Raw genomic sequence first — 21,735 nt, 5'->3', positions numbered from 1 at the left:
TTACGGATGGCATCCATTCTCATATGTTACATCGCTTCTAATAAAGATCTTTTCGAATGTAACGGGTTTTGTTTTTGTTATATTATAGTAGGCAACTGACTGGGGCTAGATTTGTGTTATACTTGTGTATGTAAAGCGTAGATATTTTGGTTAATACGTTTTAACGTGCAGGACTCGCTTTCTTTGTCCCTGTAGTACCGGGACCAGAATAGGGCTACGTTATTCACTGCCTGTCGTTAGAGACGATTAAAAGGAGCTTCCGGGGTTGCGGGCGGCAAAAGTGAGAGTCCAGCAAGCGACCCCAAGAAGGACAGCGGTTTTTTGTGGTCGCATATCGCTGTATTTTAGACATATATGGTCGTTTTAGTCAAGGGACCTGCTAACTGCATCTGTATGTTTATTTTTACTTTCAGTATAAAAAGTGACATTAAAATATAGAAATATAATGTACCTTTATATATGTATAAATATACATAGTCGTATGTTAATATTTCATACAATAGAAAAATATAATTTGAATATGTTTCCATTTTTCGGACAAAAGTTTTGAAATTTGGAAACAAACGATATTTGTTTGAAAAAGCGGAATTCTTTGCGTGCACGCCACAAACAGAAACAATACGAACACAAAATAAAATCTCCCACAATACGGTCAACAAAGGACCAACATGAATAAAAAAATCACACATCTTCATACATTTGTACAGGAAACGGCACAAAAAATGTTGAAAAATTGTTGAAAAATGTACAAAGTAGCACTAGCTTTGTTCCCGTTCCGCGGGTGGCGAATGTTCACGCACTAAATACCACTTTCCGGAACGGGGCCGGAGCGAACGCCACTCTAACAAAGATGTAAATGGGAAATTAAAGTGGTCTGCCACCCACTGTCGGTGACACTTAAAGAAAATATTTTGGCTAATGAGCCCTTTGTGCCTCGACTTTCGGTGCATTAAAATAACCGCCGGAATTGTGGCCTTTTCGAAATGTAATCAACCCTTTTTACAACCGGAAAATTATGTGAAAACTATGATGATTATGTGTGTTTGCCTATTAGTAATTGATGATCTATCACTGTTAAGATGATGGAAACAGCGGATTAAACAACTTATCAGCAGTTAAGTATTAAATTGCATTATTACATAACTATCGCCCAAGCTATAATTCGCAAAAATGTAGAACTAAAACTAAATTTAGGACTGAAATGGTTATAAGTTTCAATATTTAAGATAAAAGTATACGAAAAGTTGCATTTCACCTTCTAACCTTCTATATATCTATATGAATCCATTCATATGTAACATGAGCACGCAATAAAGGATCTATCCACTTCGCGAAAGTGTGTCACTGCCGCCATTAATATCGCGACGCGGCGTCACCCGGCAACCGCTCGCCACTCGCGGCACTCAATTTATGTGCTCATTAGCCGCCGGCCCCCACCTGCGCCCCATAGCATTAGCGTGGCCTTTAGCACAGGCTGGACGCACAATGGCCACTATGGATTTAGCAACTGGTGAATTTAACAATTAAGTCGAGATTAACGGGACTCAGATAGCGTCACAAAATGCGCACGGCGTTTACTAAGTAGTTTACACATGTATACAAATAAACACGTAAGCGACCTAACACAAAACACCGGCTTAAACAAGTGATCTGTAGCTCTATATCTTTTTTTAGCCTTTCATATATCCATATGAATTCATTTAACAACTATCATGAGCACGCAATAAAGGATCTATCCTCTTCGCGAAAGTGTGTCAGTGCCGCCATTAATATCGCGACGCGGCGTCACCCGGCGGACCGCTCGCCACTCGCGGCACTCAATCCAGTGCTCATTAGCCGCCGGCCCGCACCTGCGCCCTTAGCATTAGCGTGGCCTCTAGCACAGGCTGGACGCACATTGGCCACTATCGCTTAGGCAACCGGTAACTATAGCGTGAACAACTGTCAAGCTAGCTAGCGACTATTTAGTAGCTTATTTATCTATACTCTATACAGACGCATAAACAATCAACTGGTGACATATTTTGCGAATAAAATTAAATTTACGCTGCTTGTCGGTTGCTTAATCAAAAAATTTAACACCAGTAAGTTGAAATGCCACGGATAAGTATGTCTCTCTTACCACCCCCTTTAAACTGTCACAAAGCAGCTCTTACATTACTGATATAAGGCAGAAATAGATGTGGTTATGGTGCCACCGAAGTCGAACCACAAAGGGTTCTAAAACATATACCACCACAACATAATATCAAATAATGATTCCAGCTTAAATAATCCTTTAGTAGCAAAGCAATAAAATAGTAGCCCACGCAACTGTCACGCGATAGTAGCCAATGTGCGGTGAGCCTTAGAGTTAGCATTAGCCAAAGCATTAGCGCGGCGGATTCTTTGTTCCGCATTATTAATTGTTGAAGGGTTACACGTATCCCGGCCGTAATGGCCGAACCAAGGAACTCATTGCTACATTACGATCACTTAACCCGACCTTTTTGTTCGGTGCCTTATTATTTATCGCACGGCACCTAAATGTTCATTATGCGTACGTTTGTTTTGATTATGAATGTTTTTGGGACTTGTATTTGTAATCTGATTAATAGAATAATTTATTGTATTAACACACTTCGTAGTCTTATCTTTGTAAAAACGACGTCTTTATTTTATTTTCGTCAAACTTCAGTCAAATGTAAATTGTTACAACATATTTTGCTATAACATTTTTTTCGTCGTTACCACGGCGACCTTTATTGTTCTCACTTAGGTCGTTTAAAGATGAATTTGTAAGTTTCTACACGTAATAGAACTGTCTAATTATAGTTTAAATATGTTAAATTATTAAGTGTACATAATCGTCTGTGTCCGTCATTTACACTACACGACGCGATACTCATAATGTAATCATTACCGGCCGGTCTACACCTGGGTACCGTGCCCGTAGGTTTATACGATAACGATGTTAAATCTTTGTCCCGTTTTGGTAATTGATCCCCTTTTATTAAAAGGTTAGGTATATCCCGCTCTAAATGGCAGAACCGATAAATTAATTTGAACATTACGATTGGTATATACCTACTGTTACCCTTTTGTGGTGCTTTGAGACTTATACCTACAATAAAATATTTATTTCAATTAGTTTAGTTTTAATGTACGTTTGTAACAGGCATTGAACGTGTCAGACACGAACGGTAAATATAAATTGCATTGCTTTGGGAAAAACTTTGTCTGCTACGATACGCGTCTCATACGCTCTACGTCTGTAGTTGTAAATGAATCCTATCAGAGAATAAAAGGGTATCTTAATTAAGAATTAGGGTAGCTCACTATATTTTCGCCTCTAATCCGTTGGTACAAAACGAATGGCGGTGGTCATTAGCTTTATCTAATCCCCTCGTAGGGTTATACATTAATATAAGTAATCGTGGTAGATGTTTATCGGTGTAAACATTTTTCATCGTCATTTTTTAAAGATGTAGCACTTCATCTGGTGGTAATTGACCACTGCCTCCCATGGACATGTGTTACCACCCCCAAATAAGATTAGATTCCTACCTGAGGTTGACAACTTAGAGTTGCTACTCTCGGGGGCAAAGTTGGAGCGCCTCGGTTAAGTAGGTAGGTAGAACCCTTTGTGGTTCGACTCCGGCGGCACCACCGCCACACCTATTTCTGCCTAATAACAGCAGTGTTAGGCGCTGCTGTGATCCGTTTTGAAGGATGTGGTAAGGGAGACATACTTTTTTCGAGGCGTTCCAGCTTAGTCCTCAGGGGTAGCGCCGCATCTGTGGCCGACCTCAGGTAGGAATATCTAATCTTATCTGGGGTTGATTACAGATGTTCATGGGCGACAGTAGCCACTTACCATCAGGTGGACTGCATGCTCGTCTGCTACTCCTATATTATAAAAAAAAAGTAGGTATGTCTCCCTTACCACACCCCTTCCACGCGGAACACAGCAGCACTTAGCACTGATATTATTAGATAGAAATAGGTGTGGCTGTGCTTTAGGAGTCGAACCGTAGAGGACTCTACCATCTTCAAGAAGTTCCCGAATTAACGAATACCTGCGAAGAATGTCCAAACGTAAGTCATTTGAAAAGTTCCTCCATTTGCCGGTGGTATACAAGAACTGGGCGATCCGCGGGTAACTATCAAACACATGCGCGATTGTTCTCCAAACTTCCTCGCCGACTTTACCACTTGGAGTTGCCGCAACTATTCCCTGCGACTTAAGTGCTTCCGAAATTATTCTCGGATCGAATATAAATCCATTAGTGTACTACAACTGAAGTTGTAGGAATATAAATGCAAAGATCGCTTGTTTCTTGAACAACTTTTATTGTTATATATAAAAGAATTGGTATCGATTTATATATTCAACAAACAAACCGGAACACAGCAGCACTAGAAACTGCCGCTATAAGCAGAAATAGGTGTGGCTGTGGTACTTTAGGAGTCAAACCGTAGAGGATTCTATCACCTTCAAGAAACGCCTAAGTTCTTGAATAATAAAGAATGTCAGAACATAAGTCATTTGAAAAGTTTCTCCATTTGCCGGTGGTATACAAGAACTGGGCGATCCGCGGGTAACTATCAAACACATGCGCGATTGTTCTCCAAACTTCCTCGTCGACTTTACCACTTGGAGTTGCCGCAACTATTCCCTGCGACTTAAGTGCTTCCGTAATTAATCTCGGATCGAATATAAATCCATTAGTATACTACAATTTCTTGAAGGAAGATAAATGAAATAAATGGTATGTTTCGTTATAAAAATGTGCTTATTGTAATCTGTAAAAGGTTTTATTGTACTTTATTTAAGAATTGAAATAAGTTTAAAATTATTAAATTGTACTTGACATAGGCCGAATCGTTTTTCTTTCAATACTCTTACGGAGGTAAATATGATTAGTGTCTTAAATTTTATAGGTACTTGGATATGGATGCCTGAATTCTGCTGTACTGTAATAGGGGATATAGTATAAATACTACTCGTATTACTTTTTCAGATATCCATGTTATATACTTTATATAAAAGGCGACTACTGGTAAGTTGGTAGAGAACTATTCCGAAGTAGAAAAGTAGAAATTTACTTGTTGTCATAATTAGTCATTTTGAGGTCATCATAGTTAGTATTTTACATACAACGGTACATGTAATTATCTTACATCTTAAATTATCTTAATTAATTATATTCGGTATATTAATAGTCTGTTTATTAAATGAATGGTTAATTTCAGCTATTCGCTCTAATTGAGTTGTACCAATACGAAAAAATATTTAAGGGCCGTATTAATAAACCGATCTCAAGTTTGAGATCTAACTCAAGTGCGATCTTAAGTTCGTTATCGTATTAATAAACAAAACTTAAGTGTCAAACATTAAACGCGCTCTCACTTGAGATCTGTCATCGCATTCGCTAATTAATAAATCAAACTCACGTCTCAAGTAGCCTCTTGAGATGCGTTCTGAGATGCTATTAGCTGAGTGTAGTCGGACCTTGACTTGAGTCGACGTTTACGTATCGCCGAGAAATGGATTTTGAAAATATTTTAGACGAAATAAATTATTACGATTATCATGAATTATTACTATAATATTGATGATCGCTTTAGTTCTCGATTACCGAAAATTTATTTAAGGGACGCTCAAAATCCTTTTTAAATGCCTATAAATAAATTTCAAAAAAGGTATAGATTCTATTTACACTTCTATTTCACACTATCACTAATTTTTATGTTAATTTATATCTTGATTCAACTTCATAATTTAGCTATTATGATTTAAATTTTTATGTTGTATTTTTTAATTAAATGGAATTTTTATTAACTAATTGTAATGAAATTATTTTATTTTTTATTTTTTCTCATGTGATATCCAGGATTGATTGATTTAATTAAGATTGCAATTGTAATTCATATATTTATACTTTTGGAGTATACTTCTGTAATGTATTTTTTTGTACCTCTTATTATTCAATTGCATGCTACTTTGCACTTATAAATGATATTTACTGCTATTTACATACAAAGTGTAACCAAATGTGTACGGTAAGGCTGGTATGTGTCAAAAATACTACAAGTATAATTTTATAAACAATATATTATACAGAACTATTTCTAGTATTACAATTATAAATTCTAGTTCCTTTTCAAAGTAGATTTAAATGTTAAATTACTCAGCTTTACCTGAAAAAGAAAAACCAGAAATGCTTCATAATATAACCTAATTATATAAAATAGGAAACTTATTAAATTCTATTATTGCAAAAGTAGCTTTAATTCATAATTCCAAATATAGTTCTAAAAAAAAAGAAAATGAAATTCCTTATAATATAATCTTTTATATTAAATAGGAGATTTATAGGATATAGGAGATTAACAAATATAGGTTTTAAAATATATACCTATTATATTTACTGTTTTTATTGAATATAATAATAATATTATAAGTAAATAACAGCTATATACCTAATAAAATCAAAAGCTTTTCTTTTTTTTTCTAACATTGAGGCAGGGGGATGCAAAGATGCTGTTCACCGTCGGTGGAGTGCTAGGCTTGATTATTACTTTCTCCTTTTCTTGTGTATCATCAGGCGGGGCGTAACAGTCATTTCTAAAATAAAAAAGAATATTAAGTAATGCAATCTGAAATATTACTAATTATTGTATAACCTTAACTAACGCATAGCTAACTATAGTTAGATATGTAGATGCAGTACTTCAAATAACAACTAACTTTTAAAACATTTAAAATACATACCTGATACAGTGTCGAAATCAATTACATCATCAGCACTAACAAGTAGCCCTGGAGTCAGTTACGATACATTTGGATTCATTTCTGCATCACTGGTAGAAGGGCCGCCTCCATTTGACAATGTTATTCACATTGTTGTTGCTTTAGGTCATCCACAAACGCATTTGTTGCTTACTCGTATCCTACAACATTATCATAAACATAAAATCATGCCATTTTTATCAAATAGAAGTCATTTGTATGTATAAGTTTCTGTATAATTTTCTTGTATATATTTTGTAAATAAGTCCGTTTTTAGTTTATATTTAACATTTAATGTATGTTAGTAATTAAAAATGTATCAATAAAGAGTTACATTATGTCACAGTAAAAAAAAAAAAAGTTTCTGTTAATTCTAAATTAATAAGATTATAGTAGCTCTGTATGGAAGTTAACCTATACTACAGGTTTTTTACCCAATTTAGGCAGCTGACGATACTGAATTAAAATAAACGATTATAATAAAGACTACTCTGAGAAGATTGTAATTGTACTAATGCTTCATGAAATAAAGAATTATTATTAGGTATTTGGTTTAAGGTTATTTGTACACATGAAAAATAGATAAGTACTTACTTGACGGGGTATGTGGGAGATATTCACTAGCAATTTTATACCATGCAGAGTTCTTCTGTTGCACATAATGTCCGTCAATTTTTTTAAACTCCACTACACTATTATATGAAAACGTTTTTTCCACTTCACTGAATATGGTTTCTTATTCATTTCCATAATAAAACAGTCCAACTAATGTAAATACAGCTAAATAATTCGCACTTCACATCCAACTCATAACAAATAACAATGGAACAACAGTAAACAAACTAATGACGCGACGCGTTTTGTTCACAGTAACAGTATCTGAAATCGAACTCGTAATATTTTTTCCGAAAAATATTGCACGTGAAATCATTTACTTTTAATTAAACATATAATTTAAAAACTATTTGTTTATTTTATAAATATATTTAATGGGATATTTCACTACATTAAACATTTTATTGCATTAGCAAAGGAGCGGAACCGAAACGCTGCATGACGTGATTGTAATGTTCAACTCTCATTCATTCATAGCTGTCATTTTAAAAAATATTTTTAATCTGTTCTACTGTTTCGAATGAGATGCTTCTCTTGAGACCGGTATCAAATGATACGCACTTGATACTAATTTATTAATTAGCGACGCTCTCAAGTCGCTGATCGCAACTTAAGAGCGACTCAGTTGATACGAACTTGATTGATATTGAGATTGATTGATATTGAGATCCATCTATTAATACGGCCCTAAGACACAGAAAGCGGTAGGGTCTCAGATAGTGTATCTAGCAATAACTCCGGGCGCGGGACGTCCGGCGTGTGATTCATGATGTTTGGTCACCGTCGCGACGGCGCGATACGCTCTGGTTGTTTCATAAGCTCTGTGTGTTTTGTTTTTACTTTTATTTTTAAGCGGTATTAACTTTAGCTCTACGCTCTAATTGAGCTTTACCATAAAACATATAAGACAGTGTGTGGTAGGGTCTCAGATAGTGTATCCAACAATAACTCCGGGCGCGGGACGTCCGGCGTTTTGATTCATGATGTTTGGTCACCGTCGCAACGTCGTGATAAGCTCCGGTTCATAAGCTCTGTGTATTTTGTTGTTACTTTTATTAGTTAGTTTACTTTTAAAAGATAATTCTTAAAATAGAAGTTTTTATTTAATTTAGCCCTCATAAGAAATTAGTTTTCAAAAATCATTTCCTATTACGCATCTATGTTATGTTCCTGAATGTATATTTCTTTACACACTGGCTGAAGCTATAGGTTGTATATCAGTGTTTTTTTTTTTCATCACCCTTAGCCTAACGAGAAGCAAAAATAAATTACTTTTCTTTTCTTAAAACAGATGATGTCACCTATATAATAATTATGCTTGGCACATTTGCGTAATTCCACAGAAGTAATCTGTGAATGTAAAAATAAATAATACTAGGAAAAAACTTATACCGATAGCAGTAAACCGCAAATTGATAGTAAAAACGGTGGCTGAATATCTAGTAGCGGCAGCTGAGGAGTATTAGACGGCGGTCACATATTCCCACATGTCAGAATTGATGGATGCACGGTCCACCCTTTTAGTATTGCCGATATCAATCTTGGTTATGAGGTTACATTTGCATGGCCACTGATGGAGCCTTTTAGTGGTAGGTATCTCATGTTACACGAATCCGGTTATTTTTTGTAGGGAAAATTTTGGAAATTGGTTTCCGGTTTATAATTTCAATATTAGTATCCGTATATTTTTTTGGGAAACTGTAAGAAATAGGTTTAGGTTTTGTAATTAAATTACATGTTATATTTTGTCACTGTTCTGTTGATGTATAATGACAAATCAATAGTGTGTTATGTTTTAAATTTGTTTTTACAAATTGAAAGTTAGAATTGTTTCTTATTAATAATAATTAAGCATTTTGTGAAGATGTTCTTATTAATAAATGAGCCTCTTCATTGTCTATAGATAGCGAATATAGCGATTGTTTAGTTTTTTCGGAGGTTTTATGTGCGACTTTGATAAAAATTAAAGCTTTACAATCATATTGAAACATTTAAAATAATGTATTTTTAGCCGGAAATGAAGTTAATTAAAAAAACATACCTTGTGATTATTTGGACAGTTTTTCCCTATAGTTTCGCATTTGATCTTCAAAATCCAGAAAAAATACACCCTGTATACAGATGTTATATGCTCGCTATCTTAGCGCGGATACAACAATACAAGCAAATTACTTGTGGCAACAACCTAGCACTGCACAATGGTAGTAAAGACGCGGTTGTAGCGATTTACATCAATTAGTTCACGCAGTCACAGCGTGTGTTATGCTAATGTGACGAAACTTTGCTCAGTAAACTCGCATAGTTCGGCGAATAATTGTTCTGTAAAAGTTTATAAACACAACATTCTTGAGTTTTGTTATTAAATAAGAAAGAAAATTGAGATTAAGTTCAAAGTTGATTGTGATTGACATAGCAAAGGATACATTTCAACAGAGGTTCTACTTCAAAGTATTAGTTAGTATGAGATTTTACGTTTTTACAAAAATGACTGTTTTTGTGTTTGTGTACGTATATCCCAAACATTTCCAATCAGTTCTGATACAGTTCGCTAGGGGCGCTGATTGGAAATGTATGGGCAAATACCAAAACAGTAATTTTTGTAAAAACGTAACAATCATACTAAGGTACTGAACAGTGATGCGTTGTCTCTCTTGAGTGCTAAGATGATCGTCTGACATATACGTTAGCCGCCATCCACATCATTCGGTTTCAAACGAAAACAACCCCGTTACGCTAAAAATTGATATGATCGTGGTACCTTCCCAGTCGAACCAAATAGGTTTTTAAAGCGAGCGAGCAGCGAGAACAATGTGAAGAAGGAATAATTTATCGTTCTTGAAACCATTTATTCATTTTTTACCTGATACAACCCTTTTAATCTGTCCATTATGTAGGATAGGTGATATTTCTCAATGTTTTTTAAAAGCAGCAAAGACTAGGTACACTGGGGATATTGTACGTATCTGAAGTTATTTCGTTAAATAGCCCGAGGAGATACAGCTCCCGGATTATTATGCAAACGTGAAGCTCGCCCCTCCACTCTCCATTTGACCCCTTCGAGAGCTTATCGAAACGCTTGTAACGAACTAGTTTTATTGTAGAATTTATATGTATATCATCAATAGAAGGTATTCGTTTTTTACTGACAAACATTTCAATCGTTGTTAAAAATTGCCACACTTTTGTAAATTTTTATTATAATTCTGAAACTGGTAGATTCGAATATTTTTAGTGTCTATGACATTAATAATACAAACTTAACTTTATTAAAATATTTCGGGTACCCCTCAGAGGAGGAGGACGGAGAAAAATATCCTTTTAAATAAGTAATGTCAGTTTTCAATTCAATAGACAACAACAACATCAACATAGTTGGTTTAACCATTTCATACAGTGTTTTTTTTAATAATAAGATAAACCAACGAGTTGCACTCCGGGAGTGCCGGCAGTAATGAAAAATTTCGAAACTTAACCTGAGTTATATATAAAAAATGAAACTGACACCCATTGACATATATTTTCTATGCTAACACAGGATTACATCTTGGGTGTTGCAGTGTGCTATGCCGTCTTACGAATTGTCGATCAGGACACGTGACATGACGCGAGTTTAACATTATTTACCCATCACAAAAAATGCACAACGTTGCTAAAGAAGTTTTCACTTCAAAATGGTGGATATCTAGACGTAGCGCACATTGAGCTAGATTGCACGTAGCTCCTGTAGCTATTTACACCAATTTAGCTCGCGGGGCGGCGTGCATTATGCAAATGTGGTGACGTGGCGGCGTCGCGGCGCCTCGTAACACTCGGGGCCCGTTGCAGAGATTATATTTGAAGATGTTGACGAAGTATTTTGCAGATTAGATGCATGGAGATAATAAGAAAGTTCTGGCAATCTGTCTGTTGTTAGCATATGTATGTTACAAAAAAAATATTATGTTTACTAATAAAAGTAATGGTTGTATAACTAAACGCGTTTGAACAAAATCAGTTGGAATTAAATGCGTGTCCATTTAGTTCTAAGGGAAATATATATAAATAATCAGAGCTGCTCAAATGTGTAAATTGGGTGTTTTAAAATAGTCTATGTTTGCTGCTAAGGCTTTTAACTTCACAGAACTTGGGGGCTAACTTGGATGTCCTTAAAACAAGACTATCCCGTCAGAAATAAGATTAGTCCACTACGTTTGTTCGGGTGATGGTGAAATGACTATTTTACATACATATTCCATCATCTATCCTGTTAAATGCTACAGAATAGTACGCTAGAAGTAACATTATTGCACCCCCGTGTGTTTGCGGTTGTCGGAATAATACCACCTGCTCGCCGCCAGCACTGTCGCCGCGGTCGTAAAACAACGTCAGACCTCACTTTTATGAAAATCAGTACCCGAGGCGCTGTCGAGCTCCCCCCGGCTTTTTGCTCTCTCCCACTCATATATCATACTCCTTTTTTTGGCTATAGAAATACACGAAGAGGACGATAAAAAATTTTAACGTTCCCGTATTACTTTTGCTAGTGTATTACGACGTTATGTAAGGGATTGCTCGACGGCAGTTTGTTTGAAATATGCGATCCGATGGACGGTTAACTGCTGTAGTTAAATGCGAAAGAGTTGGATTTCTTGTTCGTGTTCTATCATTACGTCAATATATCTGTCGATGTTAATAGTGTGTTTCAAGACAGACTTTTTTAAAGTTTTCTTTTTGATGACCCGCGTGGTGGTGCGGTTATCATACTGGCCTGACTCGTAGAGAGTTCTAAGTTCGATGCCCGGAAAGAAGATATCTAAATGATGAATTTAGATTTATGTTCTAAGTCTAGGTGTTTGTCTTTGTCTATGTATGTGTAGAAACCGTATAAGGGAGTATTTATGATAAGTATGCTGACCAGTTTAAATAAGCAACAATTAATTGTATAACATACAATCATATAACATACAATCAGTTAGTTAACGGAGCACCCCACGTTACTACACGACTACTGATTAATGGAGCACCCCACGTTTTTTTACACAATCATACTATTTACCTTAATTGATTCCTAGATTGAAAATTATTTTCTACTTTTTAGTTGATTTTATCATAAAAGCGTGTTTTTTAGTTTTTTTTTAACTATATTATTTTACGACTGAACTACGGCGCTTAAGCTTTAACCAAAGGTGTTAAAGCTTAAGCGCCTGAATTTAATCGACTGAATGAATGTATTTTATTTATTGAATAAAGTATCCTTATTTGTTTTTATTATGGGACGAAAAGAACATAAATGTAAAATGCAGTAAGCGAACAAAATTGTAAATACAAATTGAAAGAAAAAATCCTGGTTTCGGGTTAAATTTCCAGAATGCATTACTTCTCTCGCCGAAATATATACGTTTGAATTTGTTTTCTTTCCTATTTCGTTTTGTTTTCTTTTCTTTTCCGTTTCCGTTGCACTGATTACTGGCGTTCGTTTCTCGAGCTTGTTTTGAATTTCCGCGCCGTTTCGTTTCGGATTACGGGTATAAATATCAGAAACGAACGGGATGTGAAATGCAAATTGCGATATTTCCTAATGACCATCGACTTTTAGTTAGCAATGATTCGTTTTCGGATATTACTCAAATCTATAATTTCGTTGAAATGCCGTATTCTGAAGGTATTCGTTAAATTTGCGAAATGATATTCTAATACAGTATTTATTAGATTTTAAAAAAATAACGACGACAACGTAAAAATCTAGCACGATTTATGATCGGACAGATGAACCGTCAACGATATCCATAGAAAAAGGAATTATGCTATTGTAGAACCATTAACCATAAACGTTTTCTACACTCATAGCCCCACACTAGGATTCCCTGTGTCATGGGTGCCATGCACACACACATAGACGAATACAGAAACCCCCAGACCCAGAAACAGATATCTAAATTCATCATTTTGATGTCTGTCTGGCCACACACGACACTTTACATTACAGCTTTCATGTAGTAATATTATCGACTTGGCGGAGGCACTGCCGTGCCTCCAGATACACAGTTTAACCACTATAACATTTACTTCTTACTTCTTCTTCTTCTTACTATGCTAAGCCTATTCTACTCCATTGCAATTTCTAGGTTCTAAACAACCTATCTTGTTTTTGCATAAAATCCTAATCAATCTTACAATTATCGCTCAAGGCCTACGCCGTAGATCTATATCAAATTACGAGGCTACGTCAAATATTGTTCGTACACAATTTAATATACCCAATATACTATTTTCCGATATATTTTCCAGACAACTTTATTTATTTCACAATATATCGTACGTTTTCTCGCTTGATTGCACAAAGGTCTCATTAAAGGGAATGCCAGAAAATAAGGAATAAATAACACAAAACAACCAGTGTAGGTGGAATGGAACTTACGTAAAATATTATTTCGCCAATCGATTGAGAAGTCACAACAAATAAAGGATCAAATTTGAATTGATGTAAAGGCAATGGTACATGTGAAGTGAAACTGTTGTGAAAGTATCGCGAGGTTGTTAGCTTGTGTACTTGTACTAGTTACCGATCGTTGATCATAAATCATGATACATAGCAGCTTGTAAATACAGTACATACTATGTTTTATATAAATAGTGGTAGTGGTCATTAGATTTTAAATGGATGTCGTCTTCGTCTTAGAAGATCTTCTCGTAGTAGGCATTGAAGCAGTTCACGCTTTAATTTAATTTTTAATAAACCAACGCCGGAAAATAACTTCACTTATACTTCTCTGTATATCCTGTATTCTGCAATTTAGTTAAGTTAACCAAACATCAAATCAAAAAGGACCTTGAACGACTATATTGGTTCTCAAAAATGGCATGTCTATGTGTGGCAGTGACCGCGTACCATCAAGTGGACTGCATGATCGTTTGCTACTCACTAAAAGTTAATTGATACTGTGTGTTGATGTAGGATTCTTAGGAAGCCAACGTTCCTATTAGGAGAGAGATGTATCCGAAGTTTTTTTTTTATATTTTCTCTTCCAGTGTACTCAGTCCCTAGTAGGTCGTGGAGTAAGACCGGGGTGGATATCCATTTGCATTTGTAATTTCCACGCGCCGTCGATCGCCATAAATACGACCGGCCATAATCTATTGCGACTGTTCACTTCTGTGAGGGCTTTTTGTATATTTTTGAATTTTTTATCATCTGTTTGTATTGGATTCTGACCTAGATATATTTTGTTTTAGGAAGATTTCTTTAAGTTAAAATATTTACCCGCCATCTTAGATATTATCTTAATAGAATGAGTATTTCAATTTAAAACTTTATTATGGTAATGTTCACGCATTTATGAAACAGATTAATTTAAACTTAAATAATTGCCTATTACTTTTGCATTTTGTCTAAGAGTTAGACTTACTTTGCATACTACTGTTTGACTATGTCTTATAACACTTAAATAATATGATGACATTTTATTAAATATTGTAAAAACACAAAGTAGATTTACTATTACAATTGATAATAATAAGACACTCTATGTATTAACTTAGTTTATAATTTTAACTTATGTAAATGGTACTTCACTATTCACCATAAATTTTGCGTTCATAAAACACAGGTGATATTATTGGAATGATAACAATTCCAATTAATATGTCATTGGTTCTCAAATATCGGTCGTCGATAGCCCAGCCGTGAAAATCCGGGTGAATTTAAAAATAGGTCACGTAGTATTCGTATTTACAATTTTAATTAAATCCCCTGCCAGTGATTGTGAATTGATTTTGTGATTCTTAGATTTAATTAAACGAATATCACTTGTTTCAATAAAGAAAGTAATCCAAATCGCAGCTTTATGTCTGACGTAAAATAAAGGAAAGAACGAGAGACGAAGAATAAATCGGGCACTTTGGATTACATTCGTAATCTTTATTAATACCGAAGAGAAAGCGTTAGAAAATGTCTACAATTTTGGGTTATATTTTCAATATTTATTGTGATAAGCTATAGGTATATTGTATAATTTTAGACTATTTTTATCAGAGAATTAAATCAATATATTATATAAAGGCAAAAATGTATCAGCAAAATCAATTTAAAACCGAGTATCGTGACTGCGCGTTATATATTACTAAGGATACATATTTTTATTACCTGATCAAAACTTGTTGAGAACCACTGATCCACATTAATCATTCGATTTGCAAAGGGAGCGGTGTCGCTCGCAGAACACCCGCGGGACGAACAAAACAGGGCCGCTTTGAACCAAATGATCAGTGGCGAATTCATTATATCAATATAATTAATTAATTAAATTTGCGGCGAGGTGGAGGAACCTGCGGCGATAATTGTAGCTTTGCTTATAGTGAGATTGATGGGGTCGGGGTAATTGGGATTCGCCGTTATAGAAAATATATGAATTAGTTGTCGTATTCTGCGATCTATGTCGTTCTGGGTTACATTTGGGGTCTGGCTGTTATTATAACGTTATGTATCCTGTGTATCATTTATTCATATCGTGCTGGATTTGATTTTCAGATAATGTATTATTTTGATTACAATTTTGATTTAGTTCTATGCATAGATCCACAGACCCGTTAGGTACAATACAAATACAGGTCTGTGCATAGATCTTTGTGTAAATGTCTTTTTGCGGTACACAAGAAGATCAATAGTATTAGGATGTATGTTATAGGAGTGTGGTATATATTCCTTATGTATAAAAACGTAAAAATCAGTGTAATTTATAAGTATTAACATGGTATCTCCGTTTAATACTTATAAATGTATCCGTATCTATAAAGTTAATTTAAGAATTCACATACTGGTATCCGTATATTTCTTAAGAAAGCTATTTCTTGCTGAAATTGATCCTTTTCTTCCACAAGTTTTAAACCCGAAGTGCTTACCCCCTCTAATCCGTTCAGCGCACGCTCGCTACAGCAATAAAATGGGAGTTCATTACATTTACTTACATTAAGTGGGAGGAAAGTTGTAATTGCTTACAATGTAAGTTGTTGCAATGGACATTTTATAGCAATTCATTGTAATAATTGCTTGAAGTAAATGCCTAACCAAATGCAGTTATCAGGGTGTGTCTCATAAACACAACTCTATTTAAGTTCATCCAATCTCCAACGTTTTACCTTGCTCTACCACCCGAGTTGAAATAGGGTGGTGTAGTTTTTCTCTACCACAGATAGGATCTGTGGTCTAAGAAAGGCCTTGAATACGTATGTCTCCAAATGCTAAGCTTCAGGCCTCGCTTTATCTCGGCAGATACCTGTACCTAACATAAGAAAATGGTTATATCCACACGTTACGGGCTTACATTACGATTAACATTACATTACGACCCAATAAGTTTGTATAAGCTTACATATACCACATGCTTACTATATTAACGCAATTGAGTTAGCGCACGAAGCGTTCAAAATTACTAATTAATTGCTAATTACTGCTGAAGGAAGAACCTCCATTAGTAAACAACCTCTAATCATCTGATTCTGTCATCCATACCACAGGTCATTCATAAAGAGCTAATGCTATCTGTTTGTAAGCAATTAATAACAACTGAACTGTTTTATCCGTAATGCTTAATACAAACACAACCATAGATATAAATACATACCAGAATTTAGTTTTCTTCTAAGTGTTTAACCCGCAAGTACTTATTCCCGTTGTAATCCCGGTCAGTACTCGCTCCGTACAGAATCGGGTCATTGCATTAACTTACATTACCGAAGAGTAATGTTGTGCGCGCTTACAGTGTAATACCAATTTTCCAAGTGAAGTTAAGTGTCGTTTCAGTACCCTTACCATGAGTTTTTACGTTTTGTCAAATATGACTGTTTTTGTATTTGTTTACGTATTGGCCCATACTATTTCCAAGTTATGATACAATCCGCTAGGGGCGCTGATTGGAAATTTGGATTGGGTTACTCATTCTGCAAAGTCTCATTGGTCGATATTGGATTTAATCTAATAAAGATTGTATAAAACGTGCTAAATGAGAAGAAGTATTTACAACATTTCTGTTCTCCAAGGGAGTCCATGCTTTATATGAGTAATCCCAGGAATAAATAAAAATATACACTGTATAATATTTTGTTTTTCATTTCGGAAAAGTAAATGCTCTTATTTTAAAATTTAATCTAATTAAGTCTAATAATATCTTCACCTATAGTTCAACCAGATCTTAAAAAAATATATAGGTATACCGGTATAATATAACCCAAAAAGACTGATAGATTGCCTTGCACTCTCGCCAGAGTCCTCGTTAACTTAGTTCAGCCTTTAAGCCGCTTCGCGCCGCGAACTTTCTTTTTGCACAGTACCACCGTATCTATGAGCGCTGAAGGTTTCTATCACTATTGTTATATTGTATTAAATGTATATCTATCGTAGCGTTTATTTTTAAAATTAAAATTAGCGGACATAATCTAAATAGCAATCAAATCAAATCAATACTCTTTATTGTACCCAATAAAAGAAGATAAAAAATAAACAACTACGCTGTGGTCTTTAATTTGGAGAGGATATCTAGAAAAATACACGACATTATTATTTGTAATATTACAAATATCAAACATATTTGTACCGGTGCGAAAATTTCAATCATTCTCGTATCTGCGAATAAGCGTCGACGCGCGCATAGCACAGTTCGAATATAAAGCATGAAGAAGTTACTTGAGACTTGTGAGAAAATATGGAACTCGTACAAATTGGATGACGCAAACTTTGAAGTGTTTTTGTGGAAACAATTTTGAAATGTTTGAACCTGCATTTTCTTGGTGGAAATTGTTTTCTTAGCGCGCAGAAACGTAGCTGTACTACTGTGACTCGTAGAAATTAGAATGTATTTAAGTTTAATAACTTTAGTTTTAATTAAAATTAACTTTTACATAGTTCAGGAAATTTCGAAAGTTGCGAAATATGGGAAAATCGTGTCAAATAACGTTGTAAATTTTTGTATAGTTTCAATTTATTAATAGTAAAGTTAACATTTACATATTTATGTAAAGTTCGAGTTGCAAAATTATCAAAAAAATCTAGTGTTAAATGACATAAGTGAAGACTGCAGATCTTATTAGATGTAGCTGGTACACCTTATTGATAACATCGAAGCGGTTAAAAAATTCCAAGATACTGATTGATCACTTCACTTATATACTTTACGAAATGTTTGAACCCGCATTTTCTTAGTGGAAATTGTTTTCATAGCACGCAGGAGGGTGGCTGTTCGCATACTACTGTGACTTGTGGAATTGAAGTGTCGCTAAGTTAAATTACTTTAGTTGTGTTGTATGTTTTAATTAAATTAAACATTTATATAATTATGTAACTTTCGAAAGAGCGAGAAACAAGGCCCCTTTAAAAAATGTGTGAAATAATATTAACTAATATACTAATAATAATACTAATAATAATACTACCATTAAAAAAACGTTAAACTGGAAAGCCCCCGGACCTGACAAAATTCATAACTATTGGATCAAATACCTCCCAGCAACACATGAACATATAGCAAATGCACTGAACCACATTTTATGTAAACCAGAAGATACTCCCTTTTTCCTAACGCAAGGCATTACATACTTAAAACCAAAAGAGGGTGATACAACGAATCCAGCAAAATATAGACCAATCACCTGTCTCCCTACTATGTACAAACTCCTCACATCCATCATTGCACACAAACTTAATTCACACATTACACGAAATCATATAATACCAGAAGAACAGAAAGGCTGCTGCAAAGGCTCGAGAGGTTGTAAAGAACAGTTAGTAATAGACACTGAAATACACAATCAAGTAAAACAAAAACACAGAAACTTATACTACTCATATATAGATTACCAAAAAGCATTTGATAGCGTTCCCCACTCCTGGCTGATACATATTCTAAAAATATACAAAGTTGATAATAGACTAATACAATTTTTGCTACACACAATGAAACACTGGACCACAAAATTAACCTTACATACAAACAACATATCAATTTGTACACAAACAATTAAAATACTACGCGGCATATTCCAAGGCGACTCTCTTAGTCCCCTATGGTTCTGTCTAGCCCTTAATCCTCTCTCGAGGATACTTAATAAAACCAGTTCTGGATATGTGATCGATAGAAATAATAATGTTAAATTGACACATCTACTGTACATGGATGATATTAAACTTTACGCAGCTAACCGACAACAACTAGAACATCTACTTATGCTTACCGAAAATTTTAGCACTGACATAAAAATGACCTTGGGCACCGATAAATGTAAAATCAATAGCATTATTAAAGGGCAACATCATGAGACGAATCCATTCCAACTAGAATCGCAGGGTGGAACTATAGATAGCATGGAATTTCGAGAATCATACAAATATCTAGGATACCAACAAAGCACTTCCATCAATCACGCAGACATAAAACATACACTGAAAACTAAATACAAACACAGACTTCATAAAATATTTAACACTCAACTATCCGCAAGAAATAAGATAAAAGCTGTCAATACATTTGCGATACCGGTATTAACCTATTCTTTTGGAGTTGTGAAGTGGTCAGACACAGAATTAGAAGCATTAAACACAGCAACTAGAACGATAAGCAACAAACATAATATCCATCATATACATTCAGCAGTACAAAGATTCACACTTAAAAGAAGATTAGGAGGACGCGGATTCATAGACATAAAAAACTTACACTACACACAAATACATAACTTACGGACTTACTTCTTACTAAAAGCTAATGAAAGTGCTCTTCATAAAGCAATAGTCGATCTACCCCAGCCTGGTACACCACTGCAGTTAAATAATAGACAATTTGATCCAACACACAAAATTCTTAAAGATGATCAGAAAATAGAGAACTGGAAGAAAAAAGCATTACACGGTAAATACCCCCATCAATTAGATCAAGACCATATAGATTATGCTGCATCCTGCACCTGGCTTACTAGAGGTAATATATTCGGCGAAACAGAAGGATTTCTTATAGCAATACAGGACCAAATTGTTAAAACGCGCAATTATTCCAAATATATTCTTAAAGAAGCAATAGATTCAGATAAATGCAGACTATGTCATCAAACCACGGAAACAATAGACCATATAACAGGGGGCTGCAGTGTATTAGCCAATAAAGAATACACTCATCGTCATGATAACGTTGCCAAACACATTCATCAACAACTTGCTCTCAAACATAAACTACTTCAATCATACACGCCATATTATCAATATAAACCTAAGAATGTTTTGGAAAATAGTGCAGCAAAACTATACTGGGACAGAGACATAATAACCGACCGCACCATCCTTAGCAATAGACCTGACATTACACTAACCTTAAAATCTTCTAAAACCACCTTCCTCATGGACATTTCTGTACCTAACACTCATAACCTGAAACCGAAACACACTGAAAAAATTCAAAAATACATACCTCTAGCTGACGAAATTAAACAAATGTGGCACTAAGATACCGTAAGAATCGTCCCCATCATCATCTCTTCAACAGGTGTCATACCTAAAACTCTAAAAACTGCATTAAAAGTATTAAATTTACACGAAAACACATACATACCCATGCAAAAATCAATAGTCATAGACACCTGTTCCATAGTCCGCCGTTTCTTAAACCCAACCACTCTCACACTTCAAACCCACCAAGACACTCATCCTAACACAACACACACCTCAACTACACACAATACACATACACACAATCCACCAAATACACCCATCATCACTCATCCCAATCACTCAAATACTATACATGAATAAGGTGACTTGGCGTAAGCCCGTACCTTTTTTCAGATAAAATCGACGTGAGTCGAGAATAAAAATCCTTTGGAATAATAATACTAATAATATTAACTAATAATAATTGTCTATTTTAAATTTAAATTGGTCAGCCGATCAAGTTTTAAACACCGACTATGCAGTGATAACTAATGGCAAATCTTAAAACGTGTCAATTTTTTAAGAATTCGTTAAAGAAGGTACTTATTATTAGACTTAGCAGACATCATTACATTATCAAAAACATTGAAGTTGTTACAAACTACCAACCAGTGGTTCATAAACCGCCAGTGTTTAAGTTTCAAACGCTGATTGATAACTAACTTATATCGTCTCTTATTCAAATAACGCACTCAGCACTGTACCAGCTTGGTTGCATCCAATCATCTCTCAGTTAAAGTGAAGTATTCGCTACTACAATAAAATACCTGACCACATTTTGAATCTCACAGAAAAAAGTTCAAACAATGTGGTTATTTGACTGACAAAACGGTGTGGTCTGAAGTAGTTCCAGCACCACATGTACCATTAGGTTAAGTTGAACATTGTAAAAAACATT

The 21,735-nt window shown here is 34.9% G+C and overlaps 1 protein-coding gene and 1 long non-coding RNA gene across 2 annotated transcripts in view; one reads left to right on the top strand and one right to left on the bottom strand.

The window, feature by feature from the left end:
• Positions 1 to 21,735, top strand: part of aPKC (protein kinase C iota type) — a 271,760-nt gene that overhangs the window by 191,262 nt on the left and 58,763 nt on the right. The gene's annotated exons all lie outside the window — the stretch shown is intronic.
• LOC140754144 (uncharacterized) lies at positions 6,080 to 7,712 on the bottom strand. Its single transcript, XR_012103626.1, has 4 exons — positions 7,370 to 7,712; positions 6,758 to 6,936; positions 6,466 to 6,610; positions 6,080 to 6,183 (listed from the first exon to the last, which is right to left on the bottom strand). It is a non-coding gene; the product is annotated as an uncharacterized LOC140754144 (long non-coding RNA).

Source organism: Epargyreus clarus, unplaced genomic scaffold (genome assembly GCF_041222505.1).
Source record: "Epargyreus clarus isolate Ecla_fem2 unplaced genomic scaffold, WU_Ecla_fem_2.2 ptg000027l, whole genome shotgun sequence".
Classification (NCBI taxonomy): Eukaryota; Metazoa; Arthropoda; class Insecta; order Lepidoptera; family Hesperiidae; genus Epargyreus; species Epargyreus clarus.
Note: the sequence above shows the minus strand (reverse complement) of the source record. Positions and strands in the feature narration are given on the sequence as shown.